Raw genomic sequence first — 20,161 nt, forward strand, 5'->3', positions numbered from 1 at the left:
TCTCAAATGACTCCTCTACCTTAAGTTTCTGTTCAAAGTCTTGCACAAACTCTAACATATCCCACTGTGCTATCATCAGTGGAGCCACAAATGCTATTGTCTTCTTACAGCTCAATGCGTGTGCCACAAGGTTAGCCTTGTCGGGATGGTAGGAAACCTTTGAAATCTTTCAAGGTTTCCATCCACCTTCGCTGCCTAATATTCAAGTCTCTCTGCGTGAATATGTATCTGAGGCTCTTGTGGTCGCAAAAGAGCTCGAACTCCTCTCCATAGAGGTAATATCTCCAGAGTTTTAAATCAAAGATGACGGCCGCTAACTCTAGGTCGTGCGTAGGGTAGTTTTCCTTGTATTTTCTCAACTGTCGTGATGCATAGGCAATCACCCTGTTCTTCTGCATCAGAACATAACCCAAACCAACACGAGATGCGTTGGTGTATATCATATACTTGACCCCTTGCTCTGGCAATATTAGCATAGGGGCGGACGTCAACTTGTCCTTCAGTTCCTGAAAAGCTGCTTCTGCCTTCTCATTCCAGGTAAACTTAAGATCCTTCCGAGTGAGCTGAGACAACGGTCTGTCTATCTTGGAAAAGTCCCTAATAAATCGACGGTAATAGCCAGCAAGTCCCAAAAAACTTCTCACTTCTGTAACCGAACCAGGCTGCTCCCAGTCCTGAACTACGGTCACCTTAGAAAGGTCCGTCGCTATCCCTTCCTTGGACACCACATGTCCCAGGAACTTCACTTCTTCCTTCCAGAAGTTGCACTTCTTATACTGCGCAAACAACTGGTTCTTTCTGAGCGTATCAAAGACTGCTCACAGGTACTCCTCGTGATCTGCCCGGCTCTTAGAGTATTTCAGGATGTCATCTATAAATAAGATGACGAATCAGGACAGATACGGCCAAAAAACTAGGTTCATCAAGTCCATGAACACAGCCGGTGCATTTGTGAATCCAAAAGACATTACAAGAAACTCGTAGTGTCCAAAACTGGTCCTGAAAGTCGTCTTCTGCAAGTCCTCATCCCTGACCCCCAACTGGTGATACCCTAACTGTAAGTCGATCTTCAAGAAATACTATACCCATTTCAACTGATCAAACAGATCATCTATCCTGGGCAAAGGGTATTTGTTCTTCATCATCACTTGGTTCAATCTACGATAATCAATACACAATCGTAGTGATCCATTTTTCTTCTTCACGAACAACACGGGCGCTCCCCAAGGAGACACACTCGGTCGTATGAAGCCTGCATCTAACAAATCATCGATCTGTTTCCTCGGTTCCTTCATCTCACATGGAGGCATGCGATACGTCAGTAGTGAAATGGGTGTCGCACTAGGTACTAGATCAATGGTAAAATCATCTCGCGCTGAGGAGGTAATCCAGGTATCTTTCTGAATACGTTCGCAAAACACTGAACTATTGGTGTGTTTCCAAGTGTAGGATCATTAACACTCTCTAGCAAGGCCGCATAGCAACTAATGCGGTAATACCGACTGACCTGCACTGGGAATGTAAAGGTCGTGCTCTCAGGTCTATGAGCTATCACTACCCTAGTATCACAATCGATCTATGCCTTCATCTCAGTAAGCCAATCCATACCGAGGATCATATCGTAATAACATAGCGGGGTAATAATCAGGTCGACGAGTACTGTTCTGCTCCCTAAGTCTATCGAACAACCCTTACACATCTTGGTAGTGTCCAAGAAAGTCCCTGTGGCGGTAAGGGGTCTCAACCCAACCATAGGACTAGTTTCCAACCCTAGTCGCTTGACTGCTGCGCACAATAATATAGAGATAATGGACCTAGTGTCCACTAATAAAAAGACTAGTATACCTTGGATATGTGTCGTGACTTCGAAAGCCATCGGTGCTGTAACTGCTATCTCGAATGCCTTAGCTACAAGTGAGTGCACACGAGCCTATTGAGAACGGTTCGGCTGCGATACCATAGGCCGTTGAGGCGGCCTACTACGTACCACATTAGGCCTATAAAAAGGCTGTGCTGGCAGTACTGATCGTAGAGGTGGAGTTGATATGTCTTGAGGAAGCTGACGATTGATCTTCTGAGGCAGCGAGAAGCCGTTATCCCTCATCTTGGTGAAGCAGTAGGTATCCGTATGGTCCAACTTCTTGCAGTATGTGCACCACAAGTCTGATCGTCTGATCGGGGCTGGTGGAGCTACAAGTCTGGGAGGCGAGTCTTCACGGGGCCTCTTGTCGAGAAACGGTCTGCTCGAAAAATTCGGTAGAGGCCTAAGAACTATAGGCACACGTGTATGGGACAGCCTGTCCCCTTTCTGCTCAGCTTGCAAAGACATGCCCACTAGCTCAACATAGTTGGATATGCTAGCACAACACATCTTTGAGCGTATCTTGGGTCGCAGACCCTCAGAAAACTACCGCATTCGCATCGGCTAGTCTGCTAATATCAGGGGAGCATATTTGGCCAGCCCGTAAACCTGTTTTCATACTCTTCCATTGTCATCCCTCCTTGACGAAGGTGAAGAAATTCACTCTCCTTCTCATTACGATATGTGAGGGAAAAGTACTTCTCATGGAAGCGTGTCTCAAAAGCTTCCCATGTCCATACATAGACAGTAGCCATGGTACAAAGGACGCTATCCCACCAGAGACTGGCTTCCTTCTCGAACATATATGTGATCAGCTCAACCTGCTCTGCCTCAGTGCAGTGTAGCGGCTTTAACATCTTAGAGATGCGGTCAAGCCAATACTCGGCCTCCTTGGGTTTGTGAGTACCCACAAAAGTAGGAGGTCGGAAGCGCTGGAATCGCTCGAATAAGCCATTGACACTCATATTTCTAGCAGGCTGCACTGGTGGTGCAAGAGGGACCGTGTGTATATTCTGAGCAATGGCCCTCGTAATGGTGGCCAAAAATTACTGCTGCTGCTGCATCAAGAGCATCATTTGCTCTAACCTATCAGGAGGAGGAGCTGATTGAGGCACGCGTGGCGTCGAGGTAGACGCGCGGTTCTGCTTTGGAACCGGTGGTGTAGAAGGAATTAGCCCATTAGTGGGGCTAATGGCCGGCTGAGAATTCAGTATAGTCTCGTGATTCGGGCCCAAACTGGGGTCCGTATGGCTATCGCTTAGGAGAGGTGTCCCGTCAATCGAGTCACCAAGTGTGAGACGTGTCGTACTCCTAGTGGCCTTAGGTGGCATTCCCTATATACAACATAGGGTGCAACTCGTGTCAGATTTAGCATACAATACTCAATTTTTCAAGCATCCTACACCTTCCATAACAAAGAAGCTGCATGCATTCCATTTAACAAAATTTGTCACAATACATGAGATATAGCTTTACATGAATCATGACAGGAAACACATGTGAGCTAATCTAATCAACGCCTTAAACAACAAACACACCATCAACCTACCCGACTATTATGCCTATGAAGGCTATAACACAGGAAATAGGAAAGCAAAGAAAACTCAAGGACGACTACAATATAAGATTAGTCGTCAGAATCTGGCGATGGTGGAGGTGCACCCTTGTCCTACAGACAACACAGGATAGCCCTCAAGGTGTGAGACACTTTGCTAAATTTTTGCTTCACGAAGGCCTGATTCTTTTCTAACTTAGCTTGAGTCTCTTTGACCTCCTATCGCAGGGCAACCTAGACCTCCTCAATTTGAGCCAAGCGGGCTTCTAAAGCAGCCCGATCACTGTCGCTCTCATGTGTAGCAGGAGAAGAGCCCTCATCTGTGTCTTGGGCCTCCTCTTCTTCCTCTTCTTGCTCTTCCTCTTCTTCACCTTCTTCCTCTATCCCGTCTCCGCCTTCTTCATTATTCTCTTCCTCTTCGCTTTCCATCTCATCCTTACTCTCATCGAGTCGAGCTTGATGTTATCGTGGCCCGATATTCACATTGTTAAGAGTGGTGTCGTTGATGAAATGGATCAGCGTAGGAATTTTTATGCCAAGTCTGTAGCCGAATTCACGAGTAAGCTTGCATATGAGTCGGCCGAATGGAAGCGAAATGGTTGTCCTAAGAGAGCGTGTGGTCTGAACTATCTGTAGTAGTACATATGTAGGCAGGCACATCTTGTCTCCCTGCCCAGCTCGGTACAGAAAGTTTACCATTAGACGCGTACACTGACTGCGATTGCTGTATCTGAGATATACATTGTGGGTGAAGATGTGGTGGAGCAGGCGGAAGTCAGGGATCATTCTGGATGCCAGGAGGATTTTGCTTGGATTCCAGTGGACCAGTCAGCCACAAAGAAATCGCATGCGATGATCCCTTTCACGCTCACTCCTGAGGTTCTTCTCGCTAGCATGAACCTCTCCACATGGCATCCCCATGATTCGGGCTATCAAACCGACATCAACTATGGCTTCCCACCTTCCCATGAGAATTTTGAACTGTAAAGGCTCCAGCGATGGCTCTCGTATATGAGCGTACAAGGCTTGGACAATGCTTTAATTCGTAAGGGACTTGCCTTCAAATATGGGACCCCATCCGGCATCCAACAGGTGATCCATTACCGGATAAAGCCCAAAGAGCTTCTCGTCCACGTGTGCTTCAAAAGAACCCTATAGCCTTGAAACCTTCCATGTGACAGATCCGCTAGTAGAGCTCTTCCAAGGGGAGCCTGGGATCGAGATCCCGCTTTGTCCTTATCTCCTGATCGACGTTTGTACTTGCTACAAAGCCTTTCTGTCTCGTTGAATAGGTAGGGTGATTAGGCCTAGCTTCATCCGTGGAAGCCCTCTTCTTCCCCATGAGAAAAAGAAGTGTGGAAATGGAGAAAATCGATGCCACGAGCTCGAAAAGAGCCATGAAAGTGAAAGAGAATGGAGGGATAGGATGGGTTATTGGACTTTGAGATTTTGAGACATAAAGAAGTGTTTGTGTACTCAAATGAGAGGAATTAAGGGAGATCGGTGGTTGTAGAAGATGGGTTTAAGAGAATGGTGGAGGTGGTGCAAGAAAAAGGAAGAAGATAAGATTGGAGGGGTGATTTGAGAGAGAAAAATGAAGATTTGAGAGATTTGAAAAGCTTGGAGTGGTGTAACGGGAGGAAATGAAGTAAATGGGGTGAATAAAAGGGGTCCCACAGATTTTGTGGGGCCCACAGCCGTTTATACGTGCTGGCCCAACCGGCCCGACAGGCCCGGCCGACCCGATCGGTGAGGCCTCGCTGATCCAGCAATGCCATCGCCAGTCACTCGACCAGGGGGCAAGTGCTCACCCTAGGGGCAATGCTATCGTCCCCCGGGGTGCCATATGTGTGTGGGGTCCACTTTGGATCCCCCGATTTGCACCGTTTAGCTCCCCGAGTCCGTTTAAGGTGTTTTCGGGTTCCATCTCGTGTATATTCACGTTTTCGGGTTGTTTGAGTGTGAAATAGGTTGAATCCTCATCTAAACCCGTCGATTAATGGTCTGGAAAAGGATTGGGATCACCTTGCATGATCACAGATGCATACGAGTCCTGTTTCTATAGTCAGTTTCGCTTCAACGGTCGTATGATCACCGTCGGGCGAAACTAAGGATTTTAGGATCATTTTTACGTTTTATCGCTCCCTCCTAGATCAAAGTGTTCACACCCCAAGTGCAGGGTTGTGATGTAGTAATAAACTCGGTAAGACCGAGGTCGAATCCATAGGGACTGATACCTGTACGTTATCTGAAACCAAGTAGAACTAGAAATAGACTAAGATGCGATCTAAACAAAGTAGAATTTAAAAAATAATTATGGAATAATTATCTAAAACTTTAAGGAATTCAGAGAAAGGAAACTAGGGATTCAGAGGATCCACTTGTAGAGATTAGGGAGATCTTATGCCAGTATCACAAATTATGGAAATTTACTGAACTGCCATTGATATAGGTTTCAAGAGATGAAAGGTGTATGAATTAGAATGGATTCCATCACCAAACCATGCCCAGGAGACAGAGTAAACAATAGAATTAAACTAATTACCAACCAATTAACAATGTATGAAGATCAGGAAGGTACTGTCATCCTACCATGCCCATGAGACGATGGTGAACAACAGGGCTTCCTGACGTCATAAACATTAAAAGGGGAGAGGAATATTCAAAGTCATTGCAAGCCCATTGTAATTTCAGTCACAACATGCCATTAAAGAAAAAAAAATATTCCCATCAAATCAACCCAATACCAAATCTATTCAGTTTAAAATAGAATTAAAGGCAACAAAATCTTCCCATCACGCTACAAGCTTCACCTCTTAGCCCTAGCTAAGAGGATTAGCTACACATGGATGGGTTGGTTAAATAAAATAAAATAAAATAAAGGAAAAGAAAAGAATAAGAAGGGAAGAAAGAGAAAACCCAGCTTTTCCTCCCGTTCCAGCCGTCCCGTCTCTCTCAATCCCAGCAGCCAACGTCTCTGCCTCCCACGTCGCCTTCCTTGACGTGCAGCCCCTCCTGTCTTCACTCTTCCAGCCCTTTTCCCAACCACGCACAGCAGCAGCAGAAAAACTGCCTGTTTCCCCCAGCCGTTCTCTCTCTCTCTCTCACCGTGGATGCCTCTTCCTTCCTCTTTTCCTTCCTTTTAAAGATGGCCAGCCTCCCTTCTTCCGATGCTGTGGAGTCCCACCGGGAGTAGACTGCGGAAACAGTCCTTCCGGAGCCTGGAATGCGTCCCTTTGCTGCGAAAGTTCTCACGCAGTCCGGAATTCCGCATCTCCTTTCTTCTTATTTTTTTTCTTCTTTCCAAAAGGACAGCGTCCCCTGGGAGATTCTTGGCCCACCTACATGATGAATGGTTCAGATCAGCCGTCCGACCGCCCCTAAGGGCGTACAACTCGCCGTGAAAGTCGGACGGCGTCCGGTTGCGAAAACAGGATAGCGTCATTGACGCTGTGACGATGGTGGGCCCCATTTCACTGTCTTTTTGGAAAATCCGATCTGTCCTCTGAGTTCTACTCGAAAAACCAGGTGGGAAGCACTATTTTTGGACCAAATCCTATGTGGCCCACGTTATCTTTCAAGTCACCGTCCATCCTGTGTTTAATAACTAAGAAAGTGAGGAAGTTTTCATGATGCCTAAAAGGAGACCTAGGCGTGGGTTAAACCCCCATTCCGAATGCATTGGACGGTTCAGATCTTCCATAGGGATGATGGGTGGGGCCCACTAGTCAAAAATGGTCGGCCAGCGTCCGTTGCTGCGTAAAAAATAAAAAAATCCGAGTTTTGAGTCGGTCAGCGCCTGCTGACCGACTTCCTTAATGTTTATACTCGTCCGGTGTACTTGTGCACCTTGCACGTGCACTGCATGCGTGGGTCCACTGGTGATGTTTGTAAGAAATCTGCTCCATCCATCTGTTTTGACACGTAGTTTAAGGCGTTGAGACCAAAATTGGAGTATATCCAGATATCAGGCGGGGCCCACATAATGATTAAAGGGGCTGATCTGTCCGTTGGGCCCCTTCTACAGTGATCCAATGGATGAAAATTTACGTGTACGGTTAATTCATGGCCCTCAGGCCAAGTATGAAGTTTTGAGCCAATCAGATGGCAAGAACTATGTGATCTTTCATTTTTCACCAATTTCGGGCCTCTTTAATGTAAATGGCCTGCTTTCCTCGGATCCTTGATGCATAATTCCATCGATCTTCGTCTCCTGGAGTCCGTCCCCTGCCTTGGGTGTCCTCAGAGTGTTAAATCCATGCATTTACCACCTTTTTTCAGTCCAGGCTCTTAAACACACCCTGCATTACAAACACGATTAAATCAGGTCTTTAAACAATACTATGTTAGTAAATCCAGGTAACAACTGGGTCTGATATGCAATATTTGACCCTCAACACAACCCCCAACCAGCATTTTGCTAGTCCCGAGCAAAGTATGCGAAAAATAAATTGAGAATTACAGAATAATTTCTACAACTCAAGGGATTTATGAAAAATAGTTCAGATACTCGAATTCTAAGATTCATGAATGTTGGCATTACTTTTTCCTGAAATCAAGCTCACGGTAAACTTCATAATCAAGTTCAAAATATTAGTCCATCAATTAGTATAATTCTAAATATTGAATTCCATGGATGTATAGTCCAATCTTGACTTGTCAACATTAAGATTTACCTTGATATTTAAGAATATCATTGGTAACAAAGAAGAGAAATCATGATAACCCAACTTGGCTTACACCTTATCTTTTTATTCTTTAAATTTTTTTATTTTTATTATTTTTTTTTTTTTTTGATTTTCTCATTAGAATTAATGTTAAGAAGAGGGATCAGATCCTCACCTACAGGGAGCAAACCTAAGGTAAAGACTGTACACCCAACTTTTTCACATATCATTCATGGGGAATCGAATCCTCACATATAGGGAGCAAACCTATGGTAAAGACTGTTCGCCCAATCCATTCGATTCAAGTGGGTTTCTTTCATGTTTAGTGATTACCAAGTTAGTCCTTTAATATCGAACTGAAACCTTAATATGCAAGCGAGATGTGTCCTGGGAATTCATGACTCAATCAATGTTTACAATTCTAATACTGGATTTAACAATTCAAACTTAGTTGTGAAATTTAATAGATGATTGAATCCAAGAGTCATGAAGTACCAACATCACGCATCTTGAAATTCTAAATGCCCTAGATGGCCTGTCAAAATCACTTCGACTTCATTAGAAATTCTGAAAAATTAAAAATTTTCACAACTTTTGCTCAAGACCAAGAAAACACCGATTAGGAAACCTAATCTCCCACCCCCAACCAAAAATCTACATTGTCCTCAATGTAAATGAAATAAACATGCAATACACATGAGACAACAGAAATATAAGAGGAGTGATGGGAAGATAGTACCTGGACGAAGGAATCAGGAAGTTTTCCAAAAATATCTACGTAAAAGAGAGTCAGTACAAGAGAGAAACCAACAAAAGTAAAAATAAAATCCTACCTATACCACTTTCGCAGGTGCTCTCGATTGCATTTAGCGCATGCAACAAGCCTTTAAACCCCTAGGTTACCCCTAGTGGACGAGTTGTAGTCTCGTGAGGGTTTGCAGTAATGTTACCCACAAACATTGAACTAATGAATGAGAAAAGTTGAAAAGCTGGGTTGCCTCCCAGGAGCGCTAAGTTTACCGTCTTCAGCCAGACAAAAGCAACTACCATAATCCTATGAAAGCGATAAACCTACCTATACCTCCATCGGGCTAGGAGATCAGTCCTGGTAAACAGGATCAGTCAGAGGCATAGACATGTCCTCTGAATCAAATTTCTCGACAAATGGCTTTAAACGATGTCCATTTACTTTAAACTCCTTGCCATTGTCGGGATCTCTTATCTCGACGGCCCCATGAGGATAAGCAGTAACAACAATGTAAGGGCCGGTCCAACGAGATCGAAGCTTACCCGGAAAGAGATGTAATCGAGAATTATACAAAAGGACCTTCCGACCAGGCGTGAATGATTTTCGCAAAATGTGTTGGTCATGAAATGCTTTCATCTTGTCCTTGTAAATTCTCGACTTATCGTACGCATCGTTCCGGATTTCTTCAAGTTCATTTAATTGAAGTTTGCGTAGCGAGCCAGCGTTGTCCAGATTGAAATTAAGATTTTTGATCGCCCAGTACGCTTTATGTTCCAGCTCCACAGGCAAGTGACAAGCCTTCCCATAGACAAGTCTAAAGGGAGACATTCCAATAGGAGTTTTAAATGCAGTACGGTATGCCCATAAGGCATCGGTCAATCGGATTGACCAATCCTTACGATCTGGGTTAACCGTTTTCTCCAAAATGTGTTTAATCTCCCTATTGGAAATCTCAACTTGTCCACTTGTCTGTGGGGATGGTATGGGGTGCTCACCTTATGAGAGATACCGTATTTCTTCATTAAGCTCTCGAATGGTCTATTACAAAAGTGTGAGCCCCCATCACTAATGATGGCTCGAGGCGTCCGAATCGAGAAAGGATGTTCTCTTTTAGGAATTTAATGACCGTGCGATGGTCATTCTTTCGACACTGGAATCGCTTCGACCCATTTAGTGACATAATCCACGGCGAGCAAAATATACTGATTTCCAAACGATTGGGGAATGGTCCCATGAAATCGATGCCCCAAAGCAATCAAATGCTTCAATGATAAGAATGGGATTCAAAGGCATCATATTTCACGGACAATGCTCCCAATTTCTCGACAACGCTCACAAGCTTTGCAAAACTCATGAGTGTCCCTAAACATAGTGGGCCAAGAAAAGCCACACTCGCAGAATCTTGGCCGTGGTCTTTTTAGCGTAAAAGTGACCACCACAGGCCTCTGAGTGACAGAAGGAGATGCGCTCTGATGCTCATCGTCCGGTACACATCTCCTTAGAATTTGGTCCGGCAATATTTAAATAAATAAGGATCATCCTGAAAAAGTTGCGCACCTCGGTGAAAAATTTCTTCTTATCTTGCGAGTCCACTGCCGGTATGGAACCTGTGGCAAGATAATTAGCAATATCAGCGAACCAAGGTGAATGGGAGACTCTGAACAGTTGTTCATTAGAGAACATATCATTGATATGGGTTGCCTTAAGGGAATCGGAGGTATTAGGCGAGAAAGGTGGTCAGCCACTACGTTCTCTACTCCCTTTTTATCTTTTATTTCTATGTCAAATTCCTGGAATAGGAGGATCCATCGTATCAGGCGGGGCTTAGCATCATTCTTAGACAGAAGATACTTGAGCGCCGCGTGATCTATGTAAATAATGATCTTGGATCCGATCTAGCAGAACCTAAACTTGTCCAAGGCGAACACTACAGCTAAGAGTTCCTTTTTCGTAGTCGAGTAGTTCACTTGGGCAAGATTTAGAGTCTTACTCGCATAAGTGAATGACGTAGGGCTTCTTGTCTTTTCTCTCGGCCTAAGACCGCCCCAAGAGCATAATCGAAGCATCGCACATAAGTTCAAAAGGAGGATCCAATCGGGTGGTCGCATGATAGGTGCGATGGTTAACGTGCCTTTAAGCTTGGTGAAAGCTTCTTGGCATGCTCAATCCACTCGTACGGAGCATCCTTTTGAAGAAGATTACATAAAGGGCGAGAGAGAGACTAAAGTCCTTTATGAATCTCTGGTAAAATCTAGTGGTCCTAAGAAGGATCGCACGTCTCGATGTTCTTGGGTGGAGGTAGGTTAGAGATAAGATCGATTTTTGCCTTATCTACCTCGATTCCTTTGAACGAGATGATATGCCCAAGGACAATTCCCTATTGAACCATGAAATGGCACTTCTCCCAATTAAGTACCAAGTTCTTTTTTTTACATCTTTTAAGCACACATTTAAGACTTTCCAAGCACTTGCTGAAAGATGGACCATAAACAGAGAAGTCGTCCATGAAGACCTCTAGATATTGCCCCACCATGTCAGGAAAAATACTAAGCATACATCGCTGAAAGGTGGCCGGGGCATTACATAGTCCGAATGGCATCCTTCGATAGGCAAAGGTGCCGTAGGGACATGTAAATGTGGTCTTTTCCTGGTCTTCGGGGCTATCTCTATCCTGGTTGTAGCCCGAATACCCGTCAAGAAAACTATAATAGGAATGACCAGCTAACCTTTCCAGGATCTGATCAATGAATGGTAAGGGAAAGTGGTCTTTCCTCGTGACGGTATTCAACTTCCTGTAGTCAATGCACATTCTCCAACCAGTAGTGACTCTAGTTGGCACGAGTTCATTATTAGCATTGGCTACGATGGTGATTCCGGACTTCTTAGGGACCACTTGAGTTGGACTCACCCATTGACTATCAGATATAGGGTATATAATACCCACATCCAATAGTTTAAGAACCTCGGCTTTAACCACTTCCTTCATATTTGGATTTAGTCTACGTTGTGGTTGCCGAGCGGTTTTTGCATTATCCTCAAGATATATGCGGTGAGTACAAATCGAGGGGTCGATTCCTTTGAGGTCCGCTATCGTCCATCCTAGGGCTCCTTTATGCTCAATGAGAGTAGATATAAGCATACTCTCCTGTTCTTTCTCCAGGTGGGCAGAGATCACCACCGGGTATGTCTCATCTTGACCTAAATAGGCATATTTCAAATCAGAGGGCAAAGGTTTTAGGTCAAGCTTCGGCGGCTTGAGGTTAGACGGTAGAGGCACTACATCAGTTTGTGGTAATTCTTCAAATTGTGGCCTCCATCGGTTAACTTCAAGTACTGGTGCAGTATCAAGCAAGGCGCACGTCTCCCTAATCATGTCATCATCAAAATCATGGGAGTGGGCCAGGCACGTCTCTAGATGGTCGGAGGATAAGGTTAGAGGTGTCGTATCTTCCACGAAAGAGTCAATCATGTTAATGTCGTGGAAATCGTCATCATCCTCTGAGTTGCTGCCGTTATTGAAAAAAATGTTTGACCCCAATGTCAAATTTCCAAAAGACATAGTCATGATACCATTCCTGCAATTGATAATTGCATTTGACGTGGCAAGGAATGGGCGACCAAGAATGACAGGAATCTGAGTGCTCATGTTATTGATGAGTTCAGTGTCCAGGATGATAAAGTCTACAGGGTAGTAAAATCTATCAACTTGGACCAACACATCCTCAATTATCCCTCTTGGTACACGAACAGAGCGATCAGCAAGTTGTAGTGTGGTTAGGGTGGGTTTTAATTCACCCAAACCTAACTGTTTGTATACTGAGTAGGGAATCAAATTGACGCTCGCTCCTAAGTCAAGAAGTGCGTGATCAATTCGATGGTTCCCGATTACACATGATATGGTTGGGCTACCGGGATCCTTGAATTTCTGCGGCACGTCTTGCTTCAGGATGGCGCTCACTTTCTCAGTCAAGAAGATTTTCTTTTGAATAATTTTCCGTCGCTTGGTCGTGCATAAGTCTTTTAGAAATTTGGCATATGAAGGTATCTGTTTAACGACATCAAGTAGAGGAATGTTGACTTTCACCTGTTTCAACACCTCTAGGATATCCTGAGAGTTAGAGAGAGGTTTTGGTGAAACCAACCGTTGGGGGAATGGAGCAACTGGCTTCTCTAGAAGTTCCGGTTCCACTTTTTGTGGGACATCACTGGATCCATCATTGTTGTCCTCTTTTGGTTCTTGAGGCTTTTCGGGCCTAACCGGAAGAGTTTTATCAATGATCTTCCCACTCCTAAGAGTGGTGATGGATTTAGCATGTCCCATCTGATTTGAAGAGCTGGGATCATTAATCTCGTACTGCGGTTTAGGATTGGGGAGAGGTTGTGCAGGAAGCATCCCCTTTTCTATAACCGTCATACGAGAATCTATCTTTTGCATAAAATCTGTAATTCCCCGCATTGCCTGAGCCAGCTCTTGTATGTGATTTTGAACCGGTTCCTCTTGAGGTTTCACTTGATTTGAATTTTATTTGAAGAAACCTAGAGGGGTCGCCGTTTGTCCATTCCTCCAACTAAAGTTTGGATGATTTTTCCAGCTAGGATTGTATGTATTGGAGTTAGGTCCAGTAAAAGGTCTTTGATAGTTGTTTACGGCATTGGCTTGTTCATTCAACACTCCTCGAAAGGCGGGTATTGTAGGACAGTTTTCAGTTGTGTGAATGTTGTAATCACAGATGCCGCAAACAATTTCATTGACCTTATCCTTCTTTCTTTCCATGGCCTCAACTTTCCTTATGAGCGTAGTCACTTTACACTTGAGATCATCCTCTTCTTTCAAGAGGTATAATCCACCTTTCTCCTTTAATTGAGTCGGCCTAGACGTGGTGTTCGACTTTGGGTAATAGTCCCAAGATTGTGTTTTGCAGCCAAACTGTCGAGGTAGTCCCATACCTCGTCGATATCTTTATTAATGAACTCTCCATTACACATTGTCTCGACCATTTGGCGCATGGAAGATGTCAGTCCATCATAGAAAAAATTTGTAATGCGCCACGTTTCAAATCCGTGCTGTGGGCTTGAACTGACCAAATCTTTGAACCTTTCCCAACATTGGAAGAATGTTTCATCTTCTTTTTGGGCAAAGTTCATGATTGCTTTTCTGAGGGTAATTGTTTTATGATGTGGGAAGAATTTTTTATGAATTCCCTCTGCATGTCGTTCCATGTGCCAATGGATCTAGGACGTAGTGAATGTAACCACGTCTTAGCTTTCTCTTTTAAGGAAAAAGGAAAGAGTTTCAGCCTAATTGTATCCTCAGATACATTAGGAAAACATAATGTAGCTATAATCTCATCGAACTCTTTCAAATGTAAATATGGACTTTCTGATTCAAGTCCATGGAATTTGGGAAGGAGGTGGATAACTCCGGGCTTGATGTCCAGTTGTCCTGGGTTTTCAGGAAAAATCATGCATGAGGGCGTACTCACTCCCGCCGGTTGTAGAAAATCTCGTAAAGTACGAGGCGGGGTGCTTGTTGCACCTCATTCTCATCATGGTTATCCTCCACCCGGGTGGAAGTAGAGGAGGTTGGTCTTCAGCCATAACTCCAATTAACTCCGGGGATTTCGAGCGGTGTCTAATCCTCGCGATGGATAGTCAACCCCTCAACCAATCCTCCTTCGATCAAGAGACGTCGAGTGTCGTCACGGGCCCACTTGGGCATGAAACACTCAGCACACTTTTTCAATTCGAAACCTAATCCTAAGGAAGGAAAAAGAAAATCTAAAAGAAAGAGAGGGAGAATTGGAAAGGAATTACCAAATTGAGGCTCCTAAGTTAAGGACCCGCAAAATAAAACAAAAATAAGTTAGATTCTATAAAGGAGAGAAACGATACTTTAAAAGAAAAATAACAGTAAAGTAATTTCTAAAAGAAAGTATTCTTTAAAGGAAAACGGAAATTTCTAAAGTAAACTAGGAAAGCCTAAACTAAAAAGTAAATTACTACAAGAAAATTGAAAAATAGAGAGTAGGGAAGGAGTGTACCAAAATAGAGATTTCTATCTTAAAGGCCTACAAAATAGGAAGGTTAGTTTCTAAACAAAAATCCTAAAAATAAATTAAGAAACAGAATTAGATTCAAAAAGTGTTAGAATTAGAAAGTTAATAGAACCAAAATAGAAAGTCAATTTCTAAATAACCTAAATTCTAAAAATAACCTATTTCCTACAGAACAGAGGATACTAGAATTAGAAAGTTTCTAAAATCTAAACCCTAATTCTATAAAAAGAAAAAGTAGAGAATTTAAGAAAGAATTACCAATTTAGAGATTTTATGTCAGGATCCTACAAAACAGGAAACAAGTTAGTTCTAAAAATCAAATAGAAATAAAAATCTAAAACTAAAGTTAATAAAATCCTAATCTTATCCTAATTCTAAAACTAATTAATTTCAGAAAATTGTAACTATCAGTCCCCGGCAACGGCGCCAAAACTTGTTCACTCCCCAAGTGCGGGGTTGTGATGTAGTAATAAACTCGGTAAGACCGAGGTCGAATCCACAGGGACTGAAACATACGTTATCTGAAACCAAGTAGAACTAGAAATAGACTAAGATGCGATCTAAACAAAGTAGAATTTAAAAAATAATTATGGAATAATTATCTAAAACTTTAAGGAATTCAGAGAAAGGAAATTAGGGATTCAGAGGATCCACTTGTAGAGATTAGGGAGATCTTATGCCAGTATCACAAATTATGGAAATTTACTGAACTGCCATTGATATAGGTTTCAAGAGATGAAAGGTGTATGAATTAGAATGGATTCCATCACCAAACCATGCCCAGGAGACAGAGTAAACAATAGAATTAAACTAATTACCAACCAATCAACAATGTATGAAGGTTAGGAAGGGTATCGTCATCCGACCATGCCCATGAGACGATGGTGAACAACAGGGCTTCCTGACGTCATAAACATTAAAAGGGGAGAGGAATATTCAAAGTCATTGCAAGCCCATTGTAATTTCAGTCACAACATGCCATTAAAGAAAAAAAAATATTCCCATCAAATCAACCCAATACCAAATCTATTCAGTTTAAAATAGAATTAAAGGCAACAAAATCTTCCCATCACGCTACAAGCTTCACCTCTTAGCCCTAGCTAAGAGGATTAGCTACACATGGATGGGTTGGTTAAATAAAATAAAATAAAATAAAGGAAAAGAAAAGAATAAGAAGGGAAGAAAGAGAAAACCCAGCTTTTCCTCCCGTTCCAGCCGTCCCGTCTCTCTCAATCCCAGCAGCCAACGTCTCTGCCTCCCACGTCGCCTTCCTTGACGTGCAGCCCCTCCTGTCTTCACTCTTCCAGCCCTTTTCCCAACCACGCACAGCAGCAGCAGAAAAACTGCCTGTTTCCCCCAGCCGTTCTCTCTCTCTCTCTCTCACCGTGGATGCCTCTTCCTTCCTCTTTTCCTTCCTTTTAAAGATGGCCAGCCCCCCCTTCTTCCGATGCTGTGGAGTCCCACCGGGAGTAGACTGCGGAAACAGTCCTTCCGGAGCCTGGAATGCGTCCCTTTGCTGCGAAAGTTCTCACGCAGTCCGGAATTCCGCATCTCCTTTCTTCTTATTTTTTTTTTCTTCTTTCCAAAAGGACAGCGTCCCCTGGGAGATTCTTGGCCCACCTACATGATGAATGGTTCAGATCAGCCGTCCGACCGCCCCTAAGGGCGTACAACTAGCCGTGAAAGTCGGACGGCGTCCGGCTGCGAAAACAGGGTAGCGTCATTGACGCTGTGACGATGGTGGGCCCCATTTCACTGACTTTTTGGAAAATCCGATCTGTCCACTGCGTTCTACTCGAAAAATCAGGTGGGAAGCACTATTTTTGGACCAAATCCTATGTGGCCCACGTTATCTTTCAAGTCACCGTCCATCCTGTGTTTAATAACTAAGAAAGTGAGGAAGTTTTCATGATGCCTAAAATGAGACCTAGGCGTGGGTTAAACCCCCATTCCGAATGCATTGGACGGTTCAGATCTTCCATAGGGATGATGGGTGGGGCCCACTAGTCAAAAACGGTCGGCCAGCGTCCGTTGCTGCGTAAAAAAAATCCGAGTTTTGAGTCGGTCAGCGCCTGCTGACCGACTTCCTTAATGTTTATACTCGTCCGGTGTACTTGTGCACCTTGCACGTGCACTGCATGCGTGGGTCCACTGGTGATGTTTGTAAGAAATCTGCTCCATCCATCTGTTTTGACACGTAGTTTAAGGCGTTGAGACCAAAATTGGAGTATATCCAGATATCAGGCGGGGCCCACATAATGATTAAAGGGGCTGATCTGTCCGTTGGGCCCCTTCTACAGTGATCCAATGGATGAAAATTTACGTGTACGGTTAATTCATGGCCCTCAGGCCAAGTATGAAGTTTTGAGCCAATCAGATGGCAAGAACTATGTGATCTTTCATTTTTCACCAATTTCGGGCCTCTTTAATGTAAATGGCCTGCTTTCCTCGGATCCTTGATGCATAATTCCATCGATCTTCGTCTCCTGGAGTCCGTCCCCTGCCTTGGGTGTCCTCAGAGTGTTAAATCCATGCATTTACCACCTTTTTTCAGTCCAGGCTCTTAAACACACCCTGCATTACAAACACGATTAAATCAGGTCTTTAAACAATACTATGTTAGTAAATCCAGGTAACAACTGGGTTTGATATGCAATATTTGACCCTCAACACAAAGTACATCAGTGTGCATCGTGTGTCCATAACCTAGGTCTAGTTTAATCCAAATCATGCTTTAATACCAACTTATAACACCCCGAAATCCGAGGGTCGAGCTGGATCCCAACTCCCGAGTTTCAACACATCACTTAAGCAACATAGATAATGATGATTAAATGTTGTCCATATTAGTACATTAAATGTGAGTGAGATTATACCAAATCACCATATCATACTTCAGAGACAGTTAAATTACGCAAGCGAAAGACTGTGATAAGTACATATAAGCATATAAGTGATTGTAAGTCCCTAGAGTATGAACGTCACTAGGTCAAATAGTTATATGTACTATACCAAAATTTACAAAATGATCAAGTGTAATGCCATCTAGTCCATATCCTTGTAGCCCTGATGTCACAACTCTAGGTCTACATAGACTCGCCTAAGAGTTGCATATAAGAGAACTCCTCTTCATCATCATAAAAGTCAGGCTTTGCTTCGTCAACATCGCCATCATTTGAAACTACAACAGAGTTTGGTTGGTGTTTTAAAACACCATCCCAGAGTGGGAGTGAGTGATCAACTCAATGGAGCTATAAGGCAAAGGTTAACATGTTATCAATTCAGTCAAACGGTAATGATAAAGTAATACAATAAGCATTCATAGGTACTCTGGTTAATGCAAGGATGATATGTGTTAATGATGTATGCCCTCACCTAAACTCCCTCTGCAACATCATCTCACGATCGCGGCATGCACCTCTTCCACTGTGCTTAACTCTTATGTCAAAAGCACATACAATGCGGTGCATAATTGTGTTAGCCAAGTTCTTAATTAGTCTTATTCATACAGCAGGTTAGGAAGCTAAGGCACCTCCCTTTATATGATTGACCTAAACAATGATCCATCTAGGGTTGTCAATCCTAGTTAATCTCATACAATAGCAGTTCTAGGTCACTATGGAGAGTCTCGTCACCATCAACACAAGCTTAGTTTATACTCGAAGTCACTACGGAAAGGCTTATCGCCTTTGCGCAGTCCTAGTGTATACTCGAGGTCACTACGAGAGGCTCGTCACCTAATCGTAGGCCGACAGATTGAATACAGTGTCTCATACTATCGTAGTCGGCTCACGAGTTTGGTTTGCTCATTGGACACTACGGGGAGGCTCGTCGCCCCAGCGTAGGCCGACAGCTCGACCACGGTGTCACATACCACCATGCCCGGCTCATGAGTCTTGGCGGATCGTGGTACCAAGGTTAAACGGGCTTTTCACTGGTAAGTTGGTACATTAGATTTAAGCAGCAGCGTTTATATATGGTGAACATACATTAGGGCAATTGGGTTGCTTGACAAGCTCGACTGGTACGAGCGTACGTTGAATTAATCGAGATGGAGTGCATATGCACTCCTCGTGGCCTAACCACTGTCGATAATCACCGTACGAGTTGGATTCATCGAACGTATCCGTCGTGGCTAAAACAGTTCGGCCACCGATCGTAAACCATTACCGATTGCCTGGACTACATCATAGCCCTAATCACACTCCAAACAATAGCACTCACATGTGATAGTCAAAGATAGCATGTGACAACTAATCTAAATATAAATCTTATTTGAGCATTTCAACGAACTAATAGTATACATGTTATCATACATAGGCATTTCATCCACAAATCACATAGTAGTAAGATAGGTTACATAAAGAAACTATAACTATAGATAAGGGAATTGAGAATCCTATCTCAACACCCTCATTGAGTACATTTCAACAAGCATTTTCTCATTCAGGCATTTTATCAAACACTTAAACTACACATATCAACATGTAATATAATAGTTATAACAGGTATTATAGCAAATCCTTTCACAAGAGAGTTACCACACATACAACGATCATGTATCCTCAAACGTCAATCATAACAAGCACAAATCATAATTCCATATTCACTCAAACTTTTCAACAAACACATAGAATGCATTAAATTCAACATAGTACACACATATATGTAATATACGGATAACATCGTATCTAAGCACATGTGATAGCAATCAAATCAGTCATAAATCATTAACTGACATTGAAAGCCTTGAAAACCATAACCTAAACGTTTATAGTCCGCACCTTTCGCCGGTAAACTCGTATCGAACACTAAGTCTTTGTCTACGGTACAACGACAACCTATAACATGAAATAGGTCAGGTATTTCACCATTTACTCTATCTGGATACTTAAAACAGGTTAGGATTAGGATTTTCTACACAATAACGGAATCAGAATCGCCAGTGTAGTGACACGGGAGAGGCGATTTAGCACGTAGAGCGGTGGGATCGAATCATGTGGAATGAGAGAGGGGTGGGTTAAGGCCCTTATATAAGCCCAGAACTAATATCAATGGCCCCAGGGCCATGGTATACTTATGTTATAGCCAAAGAGTGGCTGTTTCGGGCCAACAGAGCTCATTTGGAGGCCCATCTTCTGCCTATGGTTCAGAGGAAGTCTCCTGACAATGGATCTATGTCAGGTTAAAGTTTCGATCCGATCGGATTACTGGATCAACTGTGGAGGACCTGTTTCAGTTTAACGGTCACCGGTACTCGATCAGGGCCACAAG

General features: G+C 43.3%; 1 non-coding gene across 1 annotated transcript; it reads left to right on the plus strand.

The window, feature by feature from the left end:
• Positions 1 to 13,887: 13,887 nt before the first annotated feature.
• Positions 13,888 to 13,994, plus strand: LOC131252303 (small nucleolar RNA R71). The gene has a single exon (XR_009174333.1). It is a non-coding gene; the product is annotated as a small nucleolar RNA R71 (small nucleolar RNA).
• The last annotated feature ends 6,167 nt before the right edge of the window (positions 13,995 to 20,161 follow it).

The sequence above is a fragment of the Magnolia sinica genome, chromosome 7, assembly GCF_029962835.1.
Source record: "Magnolia sinica isolate HGM2019 chromosome 7, MsV1, whole genome shotgun sequence".
In the NCBI taxonomy this organism is placed as follows: Eukaryota; Viridiplantae; Streptophyta; class Magnoliopsida; order Magnoliales; family Magnoliaceae; genus Magnolia; species Magnolia sinica.